This window comes from Gymnoscopelus microlampas, assembly GCF_963454915.1.
Source record: "Gymnoscopelus microlampas genome assembly, chromosome: 21".
Taxonomy (NCBI): Eukaryota; Metazoa; Chordata; class Actinopteri; order Myctophiformes; family Myctophidae; genus Gymnoscopelus; species Gymnoscopelus microlampas.
The window spans coordinates 43,211,758-43,233,347 of NC_139958.1; the positions used below are offsets into that span (position 1 = coordinate 43,211,758).

Sequence of the window (21,590 nt, forward strand, 5' to 3'; positions counted from 1 at the left end):
GCCTGAAAGAGAAAAGTGTTAGAGGAGGAGTTCTTAGGCTCCTAAACCAAACCTGAGTGGCGTAGTCTGCAAGTAATTAAATCCTCTGGTATTCACAATAATTATGCACCCCGCACTTTAATGTGCAACTTATATTTTATTGTTGTGGAACCACTGTGATTGATTAGAAGGATTAAAAAGAGTGTCATTAAATTGACAAGTCAAATGTGACCCAGTTGGCCACCGTCGCATATAACATAGGGCCAAAGTGGTTAATGTATGTTTTATAATGTAATAATGTATAACTGCAAAGTAACTAGTAACTAAAGTTTTCAAATAATTGTAGTGGAGTAAAAGTACAATATTTGCCTCTGAGATGTAGTCAAATACTGTACTTAAGAACAATTTTGAGGTACTTGTGTAGCCTACCTCAAAATTGTTCTTAAGTACAGTATTTGAGTAAATGTACTTAGTTACTTTACACCACTGCACAGAGGTAGCAGCACACACTGATACCATACAAACTGGTTGTTTTACCTGCCTTTGAAGATGCACAGATGCACTGTATAAAGTCCAATGACTGAAATGATGGGGAGACTAAAATTACAAAGTTGCCTCAATGTTTTAATGGTGGTGTAATTGACAAAGCCCATAAATATATGTTTATACAATTATTCATCAGAAATGATGAATCAAGTCTTAAATTATAATTGGGTGAAAACCCACAATGGCTGATGTTGACTGAACTAACAGATGTAAATACGTCTTTCTTATATGGAAGCAAGCCGTCGTGTCTTGAAGACGAGGAGGCAGAGGTAAGAAACACTCGGAGTTTTTTATTCTTAACTTTTCCTAAACATTGATTTCAAGTGTTAGCTAGCAGTTAGCGGCTAACATTAGCAGAGCTTGTATACTGTGCAACTGGAGCCTACATTTATGTCTGCGTTGGATAGTTACACTCCCAAGCTGCTGGAACTCTACCGTGCCAAAGGTGGAGCTATTGGAGAAAGGCTGAAGAACGTATTGAGATTGCTCGAGGTACAATATTTATAAATAAAATGAAAAATCACTTGTTCTGTAAAACAGGGAAATAAAATATGTGTAGTGCGGTTCATCACTATCAACAGGTGTGTGACTGGCAGGACATTTAAGCTGTATGTATCCAGTACATAACTGTATACAAAACATACATATATTATGCTTCAATTTAGTGTTGAAAAATCTGATTTGAACTGCATTAAAAGTAGGGTAAGTGACATTACTGTGTTACAATAAGTGTTAAATACCACTGTATTCTGTAATCATTGCTAGGCCTATAGAGTGTTTGTTCAGTATCAGGAGTCTCCATCTCCAGGTTTTAGTAAACAAAAAGCATTTTCATGTCAGTTGGAGAGACTCCTGTTACTGAACACTAGTAATGATTGCTATCAGAATAAAGAGCTTTAACCATTTAACAAAATGTTTTTTGATTTAACCCCAAAATGGCACAAACCCTACCTTAACTAATTCAATAACTTCAATAACATAGACATGACATAGACAGGGTCAGGGAGTTTTATGGGAAACAAGGAGTGTGTTCCAACTCATTCTCCCTGCAGAAGGTAGAGGTGGAGGTGGTCTATGAGATGCTGTCCAAGATCAATTGCGCTAAGGCCACAGGCCTGGATGGAATAGCTCCTCTCTTTTTAAGGGATGCTGCAATGCAGATAGCGCCCAGTATCACGCACATCTTCAACCTATCCATTGAACAGGGTGTCTTCCCCCATGACCTAAAAAAGGCCAAAATTCTCCCCCTGTACAAAAAAGGAGCCAAAAATGACCCCGGTAACTAGCGACCGGTGTCAGTTTTGGGTTCAGTGTCAAAAATATTTGAGAGGGTAATCAATGACCAATTAAACGAGTACTTAAATAGGAACAATCTAATGTACAAACTCCAATCAGGCTATAGAAAGTCATACTCAACTGACACATGCCTACTATTCTTAACGGAACAAATTAGGAAAGAGGTTGATAGTGGGAAGCTGTGTGGAATGGTACTACTGGACATACGGAGAGCATTCGACACGGTGAACCACATTAGACTTCTCAACAAGCTTGAGGCCCTGGGGGCAGACAGGGCAACATGCAAATGGTTTCAATCCTACCTAACGGACCGAGAACAGAGGGTAGAGGTAAATGGTGTCAGATTCAAGCTTCATGAAATGTGGTGTTCCTCAGGGAAGCATTCTAGGCCCTGCACTGTTTTTGGTATACGTGAATGATATGACAGACGCCTGTAACTGTGATTTGTTCTTGTATGCCGATGATTCTGCTCTGCTGATGTCCCATAAGGAACAATCCACACTGGAGAGTTCCCTGAGTGAGGAATTGACAAAGGTTAATTCCTGGCTTATAGATAATAAGTTATCTTTACACACAGGGAAGTCGGAATCTATTCTATTTGGTTCTAAAATCAAATCATTCGCTGAAGGACTGAAGTCAGTGGAGTGAGTTTTTGCTTTATAAGCCCTTATCCAGGGTGGAGGTAAGAAGATGACTTTTTGTTTTGTTTTGCACCCCCTCATTATAACTGTCATATGGACAAATCACTTGACTTTGAACCCTAGTACATGAAAAGGTATCGATCTGCTAGTACAGTCACGATCAGCTATTTTCCTTTTTTCTTTTCTCGACGTGCATTCACTGGCGATGATACTTCCTGCAACAACGTGTGACGTCACACGGACTATACCATCTCTGAATGTAGAGAGGGGTGTGTTAAGGACTACAATAGCGTGGGACGTCATATGGACTATAACATGACTGAAAGTAGGAAAGGGTGACTCGAGGAACGGAACAAAAGTATTATTTATTTATTTTCTGGCGTCAATACTTTCGGTAACAGCATGTGACGTCATACAGGCGATACCATGATTGAAAATAGAGAAGGGGGGTTCGAGGAATGGCACAAATGTATTATTTATTTACTTTATACTGTTATTTTTGTTATTTCTCTCACCAACAACAGATAATCACAGTGACTGAAGGTTAAAATGTATGTGGAAAGGAGAAGTCTCAGTAAAAAAAATAAAAATAAAAAAAAACACTTTCCTCTCCATTTAATAATATCTTGTCGTGACTAAACAATAGACAACAATATGAGGGGAAATAAAAGGGGAGGGGGTGCAAAAATTAAGTAATTGCACTGAAGACAAGAGCTCCAGGGGCCAATATAAGAAAGATTTAATTATTTCATAATTATTTAGTTTCTTTTTCCATTATTGTTTCTCTCTGGCCCAATAGGAGTAAGGGGATTAATGCTGTGGATCACAAAGCCACGGCTGGGGTGGGTGGATGCAATTTATGTATGTTATTTTTTATTTTACGTTTATGTTTATGTTTTTTGGTTATGTTTAATAATGAAAGCAACGACAACAGTGTTTAGGCAAATGTACACAGTCACAGATATTTTTTGTAGACCACACCAACTACCATGTCAGACATGATAATAAATTCGTGGAACATTAAAGGCTTGGGAAGTCCTATTAAAAGGAAAAAAATGTTATCTCTTCTTAAAAAAAATAAAGTGGACGTAGCTTTTTTACAAGAAACATATTTGTCAGATACTGAACACGCTAAGTTAAAAAATGACTGGGTGGGTCAGGTCTATTTCTCATCATATAAAAGTCATAGCAGAGGAACAGCTATCTTGATTAACAAAACAATACCATTTACATTAGAAAAACTAGTTACAGACCCAAATGGACGATTTGTCTTGGTCTCAGGCCACATTTGGGGAACATCCATTACTTTTCTGAACATCTATGCTCCCAATGCAGACGAACCCACATTCATGTCTGACATGGTGCTGCTTTTCAATGAAAACTGTAAAGGCTTTGGAGTGATGGCAGGGGATTTTAACCTGACAATGACAGCCTTGGATAAATCTAATCAGACTAACTATAGGTCCAAATCCTCAAAGGTCCTTCAGGGGCTATGTGCAGAAAGTGGCCTAATTGATGTCTGGCGTGAATCACACCAAGGTATTAAAGACTACAGCTTCTTCTCAAATGTGCATAACTCGTACAGTAGAATTGATTATGCCTTTGTTTACTCAAAATATATACACATGATAAAGACTTGTGAAATCAGCCCAATTATTTTATCAGATCATGCTAGAATATGCTTGACTATTCAGTTTAATAGGAACAAATCATTCTCTAAACAATGGAAATTTGATAATTCATTACTCCAAGATGAAGAATTCAAATTAAAAATGCGAACATGGATTACAAATTATATAATGGAAAATAATGACCCCCTCATAGACCCTAACATCATCTGGGAAGCGGCAAAAGCCACTTGGAGAGGATTAATCATTTCATATGGATCATTTAAAAGGCGAATAAAAAGAGCACAAGCACAAGAACTTGAGAGAGAAGTAATAAGATGTGAAACACTTCATAAGACTGCGTCTACAGAGGACAATTGGAGGCAATTAATTGTGGCCAGGGCCAAACTAAACCTTAACATCTCAGATGAGATTACAGCAAAAAAGAATTACGTTAGACAAAAACACTATGAATTTGGCAATAAACCAAGTAAATTATTGGCCCATCAATTTAAGAAAGAACAAACTGAAAGAACTATTAAAGCAATTAATCTCAACGATAACATAACATATCACCCAGAAGAGATCAATCAAGCTTTCTTTGAATTCTATAATACACTCTACAAATCTCAAAGTTCTCATTCACAAGAACAATTGGACCAATACTTACAAAATAAAAAATTGCCAAAATTATCAGAATTAGACCAACAATACCTTAACTCATCATTTACAAAAGAAGAAGTTCTGGCCACAATTAAGTTAATGCCTACAAATAAAAGTCCAGGACCAGATGGTTTTTCTGCTGAATTTTACAGAGAATTTTGGACTGAACTTCATCCCATTTTTATGGCAATGATGTATAATTTTTGTCATAACAGAATACTCCCTCAATCAATGAACCTGGCACATATCACAGTACTGCACAAAAGTGGCAAAGATCCTTTAAATTGTTCATCATATAGACCTATTAGTCTTCTAGATCATGATTATAAGATCATAACCAAATTATTAGCAAAGAGACTAGAAGATATTTTGCCTAAAATTATTAACCCAGACCAATCAGGTTTCATAAAGGGGAGATATTCTGCTGACAATATAAGGAGACTCTTGCATGTAATAAATCATTTGGACACTAGTCGGAGCCCTTCTCTGCTCCTATCTCTGGACGCGGAGAAGGCCTTCGACCGAGTGGAATGGAACTTTCTTTTCTCTATTCTTGATAAACTTGATATGAGACAGAACTTTACTGCTTGGATTAAAGCAATCTATAAAAATCCAAAAGCAGCTGTCATTACCAATGGAGCTTCCTCTGACTTTTTTGCATTAACAAGAGGGACAAGACAAGGATGCCCATTGTCGAGTTCACTCTTTGCGATGGTGATTGAATTATTGGCGTCATGTGTGCGAGACAATATCAACATTGAAGGACTGAAAATTAATAATGAGGAACATAAAATATCTCTATACGCAGATGATATTATTCTATACATAAAAGAACCAGAACGGTCTTTATCATATGTATATAACGAAATAGAACAATTTGGAAAATATTCAGGATATAAGTTAAATTTCAATAAATCTAATGCTTGTCTCCTGCACATGACACCAACAGAAACGATGAATGAATCATATCCTTTTAATTGGTCTCCAGAAGGGTTTAGATACTTAGGAATAAACATCACGCCGCAACTAGAGAACTTGTACAAAGAAAACTATTGTCCTCTTAAAGAAAAGATAAAAATTGATCTATGTAAATGGTCCACGCTCCCACTATCTCTGCTGGGAAGAATTAATGTGATAAGAATGAACATCCTTCCAAGATTGAATTTCCTTTTTCAAATGATACCATGTTACTTATCTACAGATTTTTTTAAATTTCTGAACAGACTAATCTCAAAATGTATCTGGTGCAATAAAATGCCTAGGATAAAGCTACTTACACTTATGAAGCCAGAGTCTATGGGAGGCCTTGGTCTTCCCAATCTCCAATATTATTTTTGGTCAGCTCAGCTACGAAATATACTGTCATGGACGTTGGGAAGACAGGACTCACAATGGTCTCAATTAGAAGAAAAATTTGTTGACCCATTACCATTGGACTCTCTCATATTTATAAAACAATTCAATAAAATAAGGAACATAGGTGACTGTTTTACTGTTCTTAACACACTTCGTACTTGGAAGGATTGTTCAAAAAAACTTGGTATCACTAACTGTACTACCATACACTCTCCCATTTATCGTAATCCTGATCTAGATAAACATCTAACCTCAGTTAATATACAGAGGTGGGCCCAGCTGGGGATAAGTCAATTCAAAGATCTGTTTCATACAAATATGCAGTTAAAATCATTTATAGAATTAAGAACAGAATATGGCATCCCAAATACTGACTTCTTCAAATATTTACAAATGCGAAATGTTTTACATTCACTCAGAAGAGAAAACAAATTAAGACTAGAATTATATGAAATAGAAGAAACATTATTATTATCGACCACAATTAAAGGCAAGATCAGTGAATTGTATGACATCTTTTCCAAAGACTGTCACTCATCGTTTTTGCCTTTGTTGAGGATTTGGGAGACAGATTTAACAGTGGAATTTGAAGAAAACACCTGGCTAAATATTTGTGATAGAATACATTTCCCATTTACAAGTAACAAAATCAAAGAAGCCAATTATAAATGTATTCATAAACTGTATCTAACTCCAATAAAAATGCATAAAATATCTAGAGACAATTCAGTAAACTGTCCTAGATGTAAAACCAGCGAAGGAACTTTCTTACACATGTTTTGGCAATGTGAAAAACTAAAAACATTCTGGAATGGTGTCCATTCATTCACAAAATCTGCATTGGAAACTGAATTTGACTTATCCCCATGTGTCTACTTACTAAATGAGTTGTCTAATATACAGATGGACCCCAAAAAATACAGACTGTTAATTATTATAACATACTTTGCCAAGAAGTGTATTCTAATATTATGGAAAAATGAAGTTTCACCCACTTTTAAGATGTTTCAGGATCAGCTATCTCAATTTCTTCCACTAGAAAAACTCACCTTTGAAAAACAAGGCCGAGAACAAATGTTCCAACACCTATGGAATCCACTGATTTCCATACTAAGTAGGGAGACTGACGACTGATGTGGTTAACGTGGTTCTGCTTTTAAAAAAAAAAAGAAAGAAATGTATATGAGTGCTGTCTACATGCTGAAAGTTGTTGTTGATGTTGCTACTATTGTTATAATTGTTTATTTATTTTTTCCTTATTTTTCTTTATCGTTACTGTCTTGTTTTTATTTCTTTTTGTTTGTTAATGGGGTGGGGGGGAGGGACTAAGGAATGGGATAATTGGGAAATGCTGTGGGGAAAGTATTTGCTGTACCCTGCGATTTCTCAAATAAAAAGAAATTGAAAAAAAATAAATAAAATCAAATTAGGAAAGAGCCCTGATGTCAAGGTCAAATTAAATTCTGACTTCATTGAAGCTAAATCATCGGTGAAATACCTGGGTTGTATCTTGGAGGGTAACCTAGATGGCCGAAATATGGCCAGCAAGGTACTGAGCAAAGTCTCCGGACTGACTGAATTTCTGGCAAGGACAGCAAGGTACTTGGATAGGGAGACAAAACAGGTGGTAGCCAATTCTCTTATTATGTGCCATTTTGATTTCGCTTGTAAATCTTGGTTTGAGGGCTTATTGAAATCCCTCAAAACAAAGTTACAGTCAGCTCAGAATAGACTGATCAGGGTCATTCTAGGGTTAGGACCCAGATCCCATATAGGTAGGAACCAGTTTAGAGAACTCAACTGGCTCCCAGTAGAATCCAGGGTAATCATGGCCAGATTGACCATGGTTCATAAGATAATATATGGAGAGGTCCCCATATTTTTAAAGACATGTTTTACTCAGAGAAGCGAAGTACACCATTTTTTCACCAGAGCCAGTGTAGCAGACGTGAGCCTTCCGGCTTTTAAAAGTAAAGTAGGCAGGGAATCATTTACTATAGGAGCCACACAGTGGAATGACCTCGAAAACAGTGTCAAACTGACAACAAATCTGAGGATTTTTAAATACAAAACTAAATCATGTCTATTAGAAAAGGTTCCCCTATAGAGGGTCTTTAGACTAGGAAAGATAAGGTAGCACTTGTTTGTGTACTGTGTATGTTACTTGTGTTCTTGTATTGTTTGTTTGTATGTATGTACTGTGAATGTTACTTGTGTTTTGTATTGTTGTGTAATGTGTACTGTGTCTGTACTGTGTATGTCACTTGTGTCTATGTAGTGTTACGTTAGTTACATGTGTTGTATTGTAAAGTATTTTTAACATATTGATTGTTAATTGTTAGAGGACCTCAATGGAAATAAGTCTCAGGACTTTCTTGTGTTATCCTCGAACTGCGGTGACCATGTGGTGATGGCTTTTCAAAAAAAAAAAAAAAAAAAAAAAAAAAAAACCTAATTCAGTAACTTTCCTGTTCTGTTCTACCCCGGATTTGAACACCGGTCTCCTGTGCAAGTGCTGAAATGTTTACCACAGAGCTATAAATCCTGCCTGTTGCTCAGGGGACAAATTTAGACTTGACCTTTAATCTTTCTCCTGCCTGTACAGTATAATTTATCAGTTGTTAAACTCCTCCCCAGGACACGGTGTGAGGACCTGTTGAGCTGACCAGAGAGGTTGTCCTTCGGTGCCTTGTTGAATACCTTGGAGAACGTGGTGAAAATCTCATCAAAGAATTCAAGGTAGGTGAACGTAATTAATGGGACTATCATTCGTTGTTGATGCAGATGTTTGACAAATCTATTATCAGCCGCACCGGCAGTGCTCCGTGGTCATAGAATCTACAAATCTCTGAACTGTACTGGAGGGATGAACACCATTCTTCCACAAGGATCAGTATATACAGTGTGATATTTTAATTGGGCAGCATAAAGCCTCACATGGTCAGAATAATCATCCTTCCTTTTCTAAGTGGGCGAGGACATGTGTGGTGTAGATCAAGAGAATGGTACAGGCCTGAATGCTTGACCCTGACAGTGATGGTGGCATTATGCTGTGAGGGGTATTCTCCTAACATAGTTGGGTCCACTTATACTGTTCGAGAAATCAATACACTATTATCTGTTATCCTGAGTGATCATCTTTGTCCTATGATCAAACAGATTATGAGGTGATGCTGAATGGTATGAAATTCTTCACTGTCACCAGATCAAAACCCAACTGCGATTTTGTAGACTGGTTAGATGTTTCAAAAATAGCTGATCTAAGCACACAACGCATCACAAAGTAATACAAAAGTGTCTTAAGCCTTTTAACCCATTTAGACCCGAGGCCGATTCTAAAAACGCCTTCTAAATCCTGACCTAAGTTTTTTTGACATTTATTCAAAAACAAATGTATGTTGCTATATACTGTACATGGCAACAAGAACCCTAAAAGGGGTTCCTGTCCTGAAAGGTATAGTTACAAATGGGGGCTCCCAAAATGGGTTAACTGTTCTTTGTGTGATGGCACCCCCTGTCACTTCCTCAAGAACCCCCTTTGAGAACCAGTGTCATAGATGACTGATGTTACAGGCTGGCTTATGTCCCAGATCCACACTCATTATTAATTGTATGAGGGTTCAGTTCAGGGTGGGTAGTTTTTATTGTCCAGTAATATAGGTGCCTACATTGTGTGAGTGTATGTATATATGTTTTATACTATGAAACTGATTACAATTTTATGTTGCAGGACACTGACAGCTTAGAGGAACGTGAGCAGCTAACCGTAGCAATCACTGTGATTTCATCATCTACCAGTGACAGCACAGAGATCGGGATTGTTCTTGAGGGCGTGGAAGTTGTGACAGGACTTGGAACAATTGCCAGGGCGTGCTGGGTCCTCCTCGGATTAACCTACAATCTCAATCTTAGTTATCCGAAGGACCTGAAGTATTCCAGAAAGTCTTCTTGGAGCTCGATTCTACTAAGCTGTCCGTCAGAGTCAAGGGCCTCAAGATAAAACTTCTGTCTTGAAAAAGAAAATGTGATGCCAATATAGCTTGAATTCTTTGATGAGATATAGAAAATGTTGCGTTCAGTTAAACAGTGTTGACAGAAGAAAATTGACTTAATGCACAGATCCAGTTGAATTACATTTAGAATGTAATGCACAGATACAGTTGAATTACATTTAGAATGTAAGTGCTCTTTTTTTTGTTGTTGTCTTTAGGTGTGATTTTTATTGTTTTATTCTCAAATATTTCCCTAGGCTGAGATCTCTGATCGTCTATACAACGACACTAATCTGCTGCGGCGTTTTGTTGTTGGACTGAATGAGTTGCACTGAGTTTTTGTTCAATAATTGCCTTAAAGGGAATATGGGCTCACTTCTCTTCTACCTCAAGCTCAAGTTTTGAAGGTTGAGTCCAGTATTTCTTTTGTTGTTGCGCTGAATGTCTTAAAGGGAACGATGCACTTTCATTTTTACCTCAAGCTCAGTTTTAAAGGTTGAGCGCTGTAATGTTTACCACTGAGCTGATAAAGCCTGCCTGTTGTCAGGGGAGAAATTTAATTTTGACCTATATTTGCACTGAATTGTGAATTAATTGTGGCTTGCCCAGTTGTGTTAAGCACCATACTGTAAATCCAGAAATGAGGGGTTAGTACACAAATGGAAATGCAATTGCAAACTTGTATTAAAGGGGAAATCCACCCATTTTCATTGATTGTGGGTTTAACATTGCAAATTACAACATGATGAGTCATCATGTTGTAATTTGCAATGTTAAACCCACAATCAATCCTCCATTTCAAGGCAACACAGAAAGGGGGGAACTTTTTTCTTATTTCCACACAACTTCTTTATGCTATATTAATGACATAGTTAAATATTGAAAATGGGTGGATTTCCCCTTTAACTGTTCTCAGAACCGTTCTATGGTGCTGTGGAAAGGCCCTACAGTATTGGTAGACTTGAGGTCTATTGTTTTACATGTGAAACTACTAGCCGTGCACTGTGTACATAAATGTTTACTTGGGAATCTCAGGGAGATAAGATTTAACATATCAATGCATTTACAGATACCACTGTAGACTCCAGAACCCTGTGTGTAACATGCTGGAGTGTTACAGACTCTGAGGATGACTACCTTTTATACTCCACTTTAATGTGGCACACTTTTTTACATTGGTACTGATGTGTGTGAGAAAGACCAGGTTTTCATGCTTGCCTGCATTAAAAAAAAAAAAAAAACTTAAATAAAGAGTTCTGATAACACTGATGTTGTTATTCCTAAGAATTTAAATGTGCAATGCAGTAATTTATGTAGAAAATAACACATTTTGAAATGTTAATATCAACTCAATATGTGTCCAGTTAATTGATTTAATTTAACTTATATTAAATGGGTAAATATCAAGTGTCACAAGTTGTTTAATGTGTAGAACTAACTTAAATTGTATTAGTATTTACACAGAATTACAATCACCTGAGGAGCACATGAGGCTAGGATTATACTGCAATCACATCAGTCACTGGTTTTACAATGCTCATCACCCAAATACAAGATGTTCAAGTGCATTAGACCTTTTTCACACTAATTCTGCTGAATAATTCATAATGCACATCATTATGGGGCAATACTCAACTTCCAATACTTATGAGCAAAAATGTTCAAAATTACTTTTAAATGAAAAGCACACTATAATATATGGCTTTACGTTTTGGCTGAGTTTGCTAAAACATTGAAATTGAGTTATATTTATTTTCAGCTCTGTTCTGTACTAGGACTACTGTAAGCCCTTTTTTGTCTACTATGTTTTTTTAAATGTTTGAAATTTATAGATGTCTGAAATCTATAGACCCACACGGAGATAGACAGGAACGCGTATATTTGGCACATTTCTGCATGGGTGAAAACAAACAACAGTCTGCATTGTACCTACCAACCAATGATTACCAATTACCAATGATTGATTGAATACTTTATTAGACAGAAATGCAAACAGTACAGGTACAGTTCTCTATTGTGGTCGAGACTGGCTCTCCACTACATATTATTCAATATGTACGGGAACTGACCCCCAGGGGCAGTGCTCGTGGATACTCTTTAAGACACATCACTCATGGTGGCCCTGCCCTGATCTGTGATCAGTGGGGTATTTAAGTCCCACCCAGGCAGAGCCACTTCGACTCTTTGATTTCCACGAGTGCAGATGTGACGGTGGCCAGGTTGTCACATGTGACTTGCCACTTCTTTTTTAGAATGCTGGCACCTTTTACTCTTTCTTAAATAAATAACAATCCACATTAAACTCACAATAATAAAATATCAATTGCACAATGAAGTGTGGGGTGCGTAATTACTGTGAGAATAATAATTGGAATCAAATACTGCAAGACTACGCCACCTTTTTGTATATGAGGTAAGGTCCTCTATAACGCTTTCTTTCCTTAGGCTATTCACAGGTTCGAGTTTACCCAGGTAAGTATAAAACACTTTTGAATGAGAACAACACTTGGAAAATATCCCTTGGAGAAAACTGGACAGAAACAGGTTTGTATAAAAAGGTAAGTTAACTTTTATTGTCCTAATACAGCGGCATCTGTGCCATAAAACAATTGAAAACATAAACACAAAATAACACTATAATAATAAAACCCTCAACCTCCTATGGCGCCCACTAACTAACTAAAATACAAATACACAGGTCACTTCCAACAGTAATGGCATAAATCACAGGGCTTGTGCAAAATATAGCAATAATATAAATTTAGCGATAAAGTGTCTACTATTACTGAACCAGTAAAGTGACAGGTGCTAATTTAAAGTGCTATATACTCATCACGGTTCAATTGCAAGAGGTGGGAATGTCCTTATATGGGGCGTAATGGAGCGGGGGTTTAGGCCAAGAATCTCTGTCTCTTCGTGTCTTCGTATGCGCCGTCTGAAATCATAGAAACTAGAACCAGTTCATCTGTTCAGTGTAGATTACGCACATGAGGTTTAGGACTGTGGTTTTATGAAGATAACGTTGCATGGAAAAATACTTACTCGCGAGCCAGACAAAGTCTGGCTGTGAGTGTGTAGGGCGCGCAACGTTTATCGCCACTGGCCGTCTCCTCTGCTCCTTGGTTCTGTTCGTCTAACTTTTCCGTCACTCGTCTGTCGCTGCGGCTTCTTGGCACGTCTCAGCTCACCGTCCGCTGCTTGTGGCTGGCGCGTCTCGCTGTCTCACTTATTCTCCACCTCTGCTCCGTGGCTTCTCCGCTCTGTGCACAACCTACTCCTCTGGCTGTCACTGTCACACTGCCCTGTGTGCCTGTCTTTTCCTGTCTTTTCATGTCTCCCTTCAAGTGGCCCGCGCCCACTTTCGTATTGGGTGGACCACACCCTATTCCACTCTCATTCGCTCCTCAAACAGCGTGACCTGGTGACATTGGCTGGCTGGAGTGACACGGTCAATGTCATGCAGCCTATCATACAGTTCAAAGTCAAGTGGCTCAGGGACCGTGGGAAAATACATTGCCATGTTAAAACACTAATGGGAAATTACAAGGAATACATTTAAGATGATGATTGGTTAAGTGCATTATACAGGTTTTTACGCATCAATAAAATAATACAAAAAAATATTGCACCACTCATTTTTGACCCTGTCACACAGACGCTTAGTGGACTCAGCTTAAGACATAAAGTATGCAGAACGGGTGTTTGGCGGCGTGGTCCACTTACTTTAGGTAGAGAGCAGGTCTTGCGAGGCTCCTCTCGGGACGCTTCGCTGCCATATTTACACCAACACAAGTTTATTCCATATTATTCCTGGCGCGCGGCGTGCACCCTGGTTCCGAGTCTGACCCAGTCAGAGGGCGGATCAGGGCGGCAGCTGTTCTGCTCGAGTGACGAAGTGGGAAACCGTCTGTCAGCCGAACGCTTGGATCGCCGGCATCGCCATCGCCGCGGCTGCAGCCTGGTTCCGAGCCTGACCCAGTCAGGGGGCGGACCAGGGCGGCTGCTGGTTTGGGCGCGGTACCGAGGTGGAACCCGAGCGAGGCTGACCCAGTCGGCGGACCTCCGGGCCATCTACTACCGGTTATCATTGCCAAGTAATCTATTACAAACAAACAGGGAAGTTTGCAGCGTGTACCTACTTCCGCGTGGACGCAGGGCGTCAGCGTGGGGGGAAGGGCCTGGGTGCACCCTGGAGAAGGGCTGCACTGTGCCCCGCAGGTCACAAGAGGGCAGTGTGGCGCTAGGTCAGGAGTTATCTCCTGGCAGCCCACTGCACTCACTGACAAACTGTTGCAAGTCACTGTTGCAAATCACTGACTTTGAAATAAATAATTAAGTGAAATAAAGATAAAGAGACACTTGGCTCTGCTCATATCCTTATAGAGATTAAGGGTATTTAATATACAAATATATAAACGGACGAATATTGAGTATTGAGTATACAAGTATTTGAATATTGAGTATATGAGTATATAGATATACAAATACATACGTTTACGAATTTATACCTATATATTATATATATATATTTAGGTATATAGATTCGCATACATAGCTCAAATAATATAGCAAACATGGCCAGCCCAGCGCCCCACAACTGTCTTGGCATTTGGGCCAAGAGGCCAGTGCCCGGCTACAACGAGCTAAGGAGGCTCGTGGATGTGCACGGGAGGTGACGGCAGGGATGCTCCGGCAGGGCGGTGAGCAGCTTGCCTAAGTAATAGAGTACTTTCTCCACCACTGGTGTGGACAGTCATTATAGCCTGCTATACAGCGTATTACCGATTGTGTCGGTTTACGCGTCTGTGGCGGAGTCCCGTCAGTGGAAACACTGGGTGGGGCGTGCTGGTGGTCTGTTAGAACACACATAAAGCAGCCATTGGAGCCCGTTTTACAACGTATTACCGGCTAGGCCGGTTCACGGGTTTGTGGCGGAGTTCCGTCAGTGGCAACGCTTGGCAGGCGGTCTGGTGGTCTGTCGAACACAACCTGGGCGGCCATTATAGTCCGCTATATACGGCGTATCACCGATTGGGTCGGTTTACGCGTCCGTGGCGGAGTTCTGTCTGTGGATCTGGTCTCAGTGACGCAAGACAGAACGTGCTGGGTCTGCCAGGGGTCCCCTGAATCAGTCATGGCACACTATACAGCGTATCGCCGACTGGGTCGTTTTCGCGGCTGTGGCGTAGTTTGTTGGAGAACCGGGTTTGGTGATTCCAGCGGAGCACGTCCATACTGTCAGGGACGAGCGGAGCGCAACATATATGGTGTGTTGCCGTTTCTACTCCAGCCCAACAGACTAAACGTCTGAGGGCGGCAGAGCGGTGAGAGCCAAGCTCAGGCTATGGCTCCCCCTCTTTACCTGCCCTGCCTAGTTCGGACAGGTCTGTAGAGATGGATTTTGTTTTGAGAAGACTACGAGTGTTGGGGCGGCCTCTTGGTCGGCGCCCTCCACATTCACCAGGTTCTACTGCATGAACGTGGCAGCCAGCACCCCATTCACGGAGCGAGTGCTGGGCTCCAGGCAGTAGAGCAGGTCATACTCACCGTGCCTCCGGGACCCCGGCTCCCGTAGGACAGGCCGGGGCTCGAAGTGATGTCGGGCATAGGAAGCTAGCCCTGCGCCTTGCGGGCTAGGTGGCTAATCAGTTGACTGGCCTGACGCCAGCTGGGCCTAGGTAGCGCCTTGCGCCTAGGCCACGAGTATTACATACTCTGTTGGACGGCAGGATTTTGGAGCACGCCTTGGGCTCTGATACTTCGGGCTTAAACTGCTTCGGGCTGCCGCGGGGGCAGCTGGGTCTGCTTATTTCCTCGCGGTGTGTCTTAGAGTGTTCCCGTACATATTGAATAATATGTAGTGGAGAGCCAGTCTCGACCACGATAGAGAACGGAAGGTTACATCCGATGTAACCCAGGTTGTCTGAGTGGAGAGACTGGCTCTCCACGGATGAGCCGCTCCGAAATTCGTGTCAATAAAAGTTAATCGAAGTGGCTCTGCCTGGGTGGGACTTAAATACCCCACTGATCACAGATCAGGGCAGGGCCACCATGAGTGATGTGTCTTAAAGAGTATCCACGAGCACTGCCCCTGGGGGTCAGTTCCCGTACATATTGAATAATATGTAGTGGAGAGACAGTCTCTCCACTCAGAGAACCTGGGTTACATCGGATGTAACCTTCCGTTATACACTTGGGCTAAAAGGATAACACAATAAAGTCCTGAGGACCTATGTATTATTCAATTCATACATACATACATGAATGAGTATGCATACTCCACTTTTAGTGACAAAATTAAATAGGTTCGGTTCTGTCCAGCTGTTCGCGGTGCCGGCAAGATGTTGTGACATCCCAAACCAGGGCTGAGGACAGGATTCTTGGGTGGGGGGACAAGGTTTTTGAAATGGGCCCCCCCCCGCATCGTTGCAATATACATCCAGTCTTTGCGCAATTTCACATTGAACACCTCCAGCTAACAATCCTTGCATAAATTGTACATTTTTGGAATGTATACAGAATTATAGTTCTCCATTTAATAATGACTGTCTGCTATTACCCAGCCAGGCCATCAGTCAATATGATTATAAAGCACAAAATTAAGTTTGATATTTCAAAAAAAAATTACACTGATCTGGTTACATTCTCCCTGGCTTTTACCAAAAAGTAGACAAAATGCCTTGTGTAATGAGAGAAGCTCTAGTAAATAAATGACTGCAAGAAATCATATTACAAAGTAATGTTTGAACAAGTGCATTTATTAATGAAATACATGTACAAGTACTGCATGCATCATATACATAAGTAACGTACTCCACTCCGCACGCTCTCTACACACAGAAAAATAACGGTTCGATCTGGAACCAAAAATGGTTCTTCAGAGTGATTCCATAGAAGAACCATTTTTGGTTCCAGAAAGAACCTTTTACACTAAGGTTCTTTAAAGAACCATTTATTCGAATGGTTCAATAAGGAACCATTAAAGGTGCATTAAAGAACCATCAAAAAATGGTTCTTTGAGGAACCGTTTCTGGTTCCTCAAAGAACCATGTAAAAAAATGGTTCTCTGAAAAACCTTTTCTAAAGTGGTTCTTTGAGGATCCAATTGGTTCAATAAAGAACCGTTTTATAATGGTTCTTCAGAAATAAAAGGTTCTTTGGATAATAAATGTTTCATTACACATTAAAATATATTAGATTTACTGGAAAAGATGGACACAAGATTTTATCATTTGAATTTATTAATAAATAAGCCCACATATCTCCATATTTGAACATTAAACATGAACTTAATACATTCAGATTTAAATCTTTAGAAACTTTTGGGGGGCTAGTGTGGGCATTCTTTGTCTGTAAGGCTCATGGTCTTCAGGGTTCTTGTCCCCCAAATGGCAACAGCAAGCTCCTTCATGAACAGTCCTTGGTGTTTGCTGCCACCATCTTCCAGATCTCCTTTTGGAGCCACACACCAGAGCCAATGTGGACCTGAAACAGAAGAAAACAAGACATGTTTTAGAAATGAAAACACATTTTACCATGACATTTCCCAGACTTTCATTTTGGACAAAAGCAGGCACACTTCAAACAGTTTACTGTAAAGAAATTACATTTTCATGTCAAGGACCCCCAAATGTGGACCCCATTTGGAAAAGAGTTGGTGCCATGGACCTCCAAAAGAGATGTTAATTGTTGGATTAGATTTAGTACAGAATTCTACAACTGTCTATACTGTAGGTGGGGAGAGTTAAAGTAATTATTATACAGTACAATGTCATTGGATTACATACTAGCTGGTAAAACAGTAGTGAAATAACCCTTTGCGCCTGGCATCCCTATTTTGTGCATGCCATACATCCACACGGCGTAGTGTCATCATCAGTGGGCCGTACCTACGGAGGCGGAGGCGCGCTCGGGGGAAAACACACATTTCCCCCAGCTGGTATAGACAGAGGGAAGTGGGGTTTTCAAACTCACATGCTGTAAAAGTATACCAATTTAAAAAGCAGGCGTCATGGCTTGCCAGATCACAGGCACAGAACCTTGTTGCCACTCGACAAGGAACGTTAAATTAGCAAATTAAACAAGAGTCCGATTGGAATGTTGTCCTGACTGGACAGAGGATCCAACACAACACAATGGCCCGAGGTTATCTGATTTAATCGCCTGGTAAGAGACACTATTACATTTTCTATAGATATGATCAATTAAACTTATCATAATATCAAAAAGCAAAAGTCATTCATTCATCAATGATGTTTATAGAACACGTTTTAGTGAATTCCTAGTACAGGAGACATCGACGCCATTACAGTTTGGAAACGCAACATGCAGCGATTTACACACAAAACAAGCCAAACCCTAACCTATCCTCGTTTAAAAACCTACAGAAAACACAATTGTTAATCTGGCAATGAACACGGAGCTAAAGCAGTGTGTAAATCCTGCATGATATCAAATGACGCATGTCGCCAAATGATAATGGCGTCGGTACGTGCCGTTCACAAAACAGTCTCTAAACTGTACTTCAAATTCACTATAAACATTATTGATGACTTAATGGCTGTTGGGTTTTGATATAATGGTAAGTTTAATTGATCATATCTTGTAATAGTGTCTCTACCAGGCGATTAAACACTGTGCATATGTAAACATGTTTGGCAACACGGAGGGAGACGGCTGGTAACCAGAAAACTCGACCCAAAACACGCTTGCCCGCATTTCCACCGACCAGCGGTTCTCGTATTCTTGCATCTGTATTACGGTTTGAAATAAGTTCAGGGTTAGACATAGTTTTACTGAGGTTATGTTTAGGAATACCAGGTGAATACCGGCGGGTTTGCCCCGGGGCGACTGTGTTTTGGGGCGAGTGTTTTAGTATTCAGACGGAGATGTAAAGAGGGAAACATCTCCGGTCTCGCTGGTGCTTGTGCTGAAACTTGACTAATGCAATAAAATATAAGGATAATCTGATCAGTGATAAACCACATGAACCCCAGTTTACGTATTCTGGGGGGAACATAAACCAAACATTGCCAATCTAGCTCACAGTTACAACGCGTCGCGTTCCGACGCGCTGTGAGCTCATAGATTGTCAATGTTTGGTCTTTTTAGTCACATATATCTTAAAAATAAGTCAGTCAAGTTGTGTTCCAGCTGTCCTTCTGATGGATCTTTTCTTGGCTGACAATGTTTCTATCGTCCATAAAATAGCTCTGAAAGTGATCCAAACGATCGTGTATGATGTAACTCTATGAGGCAGATCGTTGTGTTTTCCCCCGAGCCAAAATCGAATGGGCGTTCCTGGGCGTTCCCGTCTATCTCCGTGTGTACCTATAGGCAAAACTGTTCAAAAATAGTTCAGAAATAGCAAAACCTAGCTGATCTACAAGCTCACGATGCATCATGACCCGTTGCCTATTTTTGAAATAGTGCTTTTGTGCTTAACTGTTTCTTATTTAGCTGGGGACACTGTGGAACCCCCTGGGGACCCCACTTTTATGAACCACTGTCCTACACAGTATGTTTCTTCAATACCTTGTCACCGTTGGTGTCAAACATCCCAGGTGTCGATGCCAAATCGTCTGACTCGGGGGAAGAGGAAATGGAGGAAGTTGCAACTGAAAATGTAGAGAATCACATTTAAGCTTTTGGCAGTATCACAGTACTTATATTGTACACATTGTCACCATTTTCCGTAGAACAGTATGACTGTCTAAACACACCTATGCTGTCACTGGTTTGCTTATCTGCAGCAGGGATGTCAGGCTTTGCTGCAGAGCTATATTGAGGCCCTTCCTCCAGTTTCTGTTTTGCAATCTCTAATTTGTTGCATCTTAAAGCATGAACAGGGTACGGAAAAATAAAAACTGAATTGATGTATGCGTTAGTAGGATAACAGTTTAATAATGAACCTAGCATCTGTCCACTCCATATAACATGCTTTCTATATAATGTTTTTTTTTAACATTTGTGGTCAAGATCTAAGTAAAAAAGAACATGAGAACAATTAACCAACATATAGATATATACAAAAAGAGAAGAGCAAACTCATGCAACTGTTTCGTTAAAATTAGTCATTGCTTACTTAGTTTTAAGGTGCTGAAGGTCCAGCTCCAACTCTTTGGCCTTCTTCTGGGTACGACTGTACTTGACATTTCGTCGTGGATAGCTTGGGGTACAACAGCATCTCCACCATATTCAGACGAGTCAGAGTCTAAAGGTAGTGCAAGTGATATATTTTGGATAAAACAAGATATTTTTTGTTATAAAGTTAAAGTGGAATAAAATGTAATTTTATGCAATCTGTATCGTAGAGTATATTAATACAATAACTTATACAATCTGTATATTAGAGTATGTTAATACAAATAATACTATATAACTTATACAATTGGGGTGGTTGCATTTCGTCTCCCTGCTCTTCTATTGAGACATTTAGTGTCAAAGGTCATGTCTCACCTAGACACAGGATCTGACATGAATTTTGATCTGATGGTCAAGATTCAATGTATCACCTGAGCAAGCAGGCAGGCTCTATTAGCTCAATAGTAAAAGCACTTGCTCAGGAAACCGGGTTCAAATCCGGGGGAGAAGAGGAAAGTTACATAGTGCAGCTTTAACCCATTAAGACCTGAGGCCGATTCTAAAAATGTTCTCTAAATCCTAAAAGTTTTTTGAAAATAAAAGGAAAAAGATTTGAGGTACAAATGTTCGCTTTAAAAAATAAATATTCAAAGATTTTCAAAAATAGCAATCTACAAGCTCATAGCGTGCCACTGAGTGCCGCGCTGTGAGCTTGTAGATCTGCTGTTTTTGAATGACCAAAGAAATGGCCAAGTTTTTGAATGGCCAAAGAAATAAAAAAAAATGAGTCTGACACAGATACGTTCCCGGTCTTAATAAGCTGGGGTCTCTCGATCTCTTTAATAAATAGACAATTCAGTTTCAGATGGGTTGCCAATTTCAGGAGAGAGTACCTATTCATTAGCGTCAATGTTAAGTGTTCCTGTTCCAATGTTGTATGCCCACTTCTTTGTGTCATCACTTCCAATTGCACTTATTTATCCTGTATCCAGAGTTCTGATTGGTTAAATTAGGTATTCCTGGAAATGCATTTTCGGCTTACTAAAGAGGTGAAGAGTCTGGGAGACCCCTGTTACTGAACAGTTTGAAGCAATGATTACTTTAATATTACACAAAACAATATCACTTTACCTTCAAACTGTTTTCCTTTCTTTGTGGGAGGGGGGAGGGGGGGGTTCTCTCTTCTTGGGTTCCTTTTTCTGTTTTAGTAGGGCTGCCTGCAAACCATTCGTTTTGGCCACTGCAGCCAAAGAAATGTGTAATAATAACACACACACACACACACACACACACACACACACACACACACACACACACACACACACACACACACACACACACACACACACACACACACACACACACACAGACAGACAGACAGACAGACGAATCATTAATGTTCAGAGTTCACAGGATATTAAAACACT

General features: G+C 39.9%; 1 long non-coding RNA gene across 1 annotated transcript; it reads left to right on the top strand.

The window, feature by feature from the left end:
• The first annotated feature begins 931 nt into the window (after nucleotides 1-931).
• LOC311036972 lies at nucleotides 932-10,178 on the top strand. Its single transcript, XR_014599901.1, has 3 exons — nucleotides 932-1,017; nucleotides 8,726-8,827; nucleotides 9,819-10,178. It is a non-coding gene; the product is annotated as an uncharacterized lncRNA (long non-coding RNA).
• Nucleotides 10,179-21,590: the final 11,412 nt, after the last annotated feature.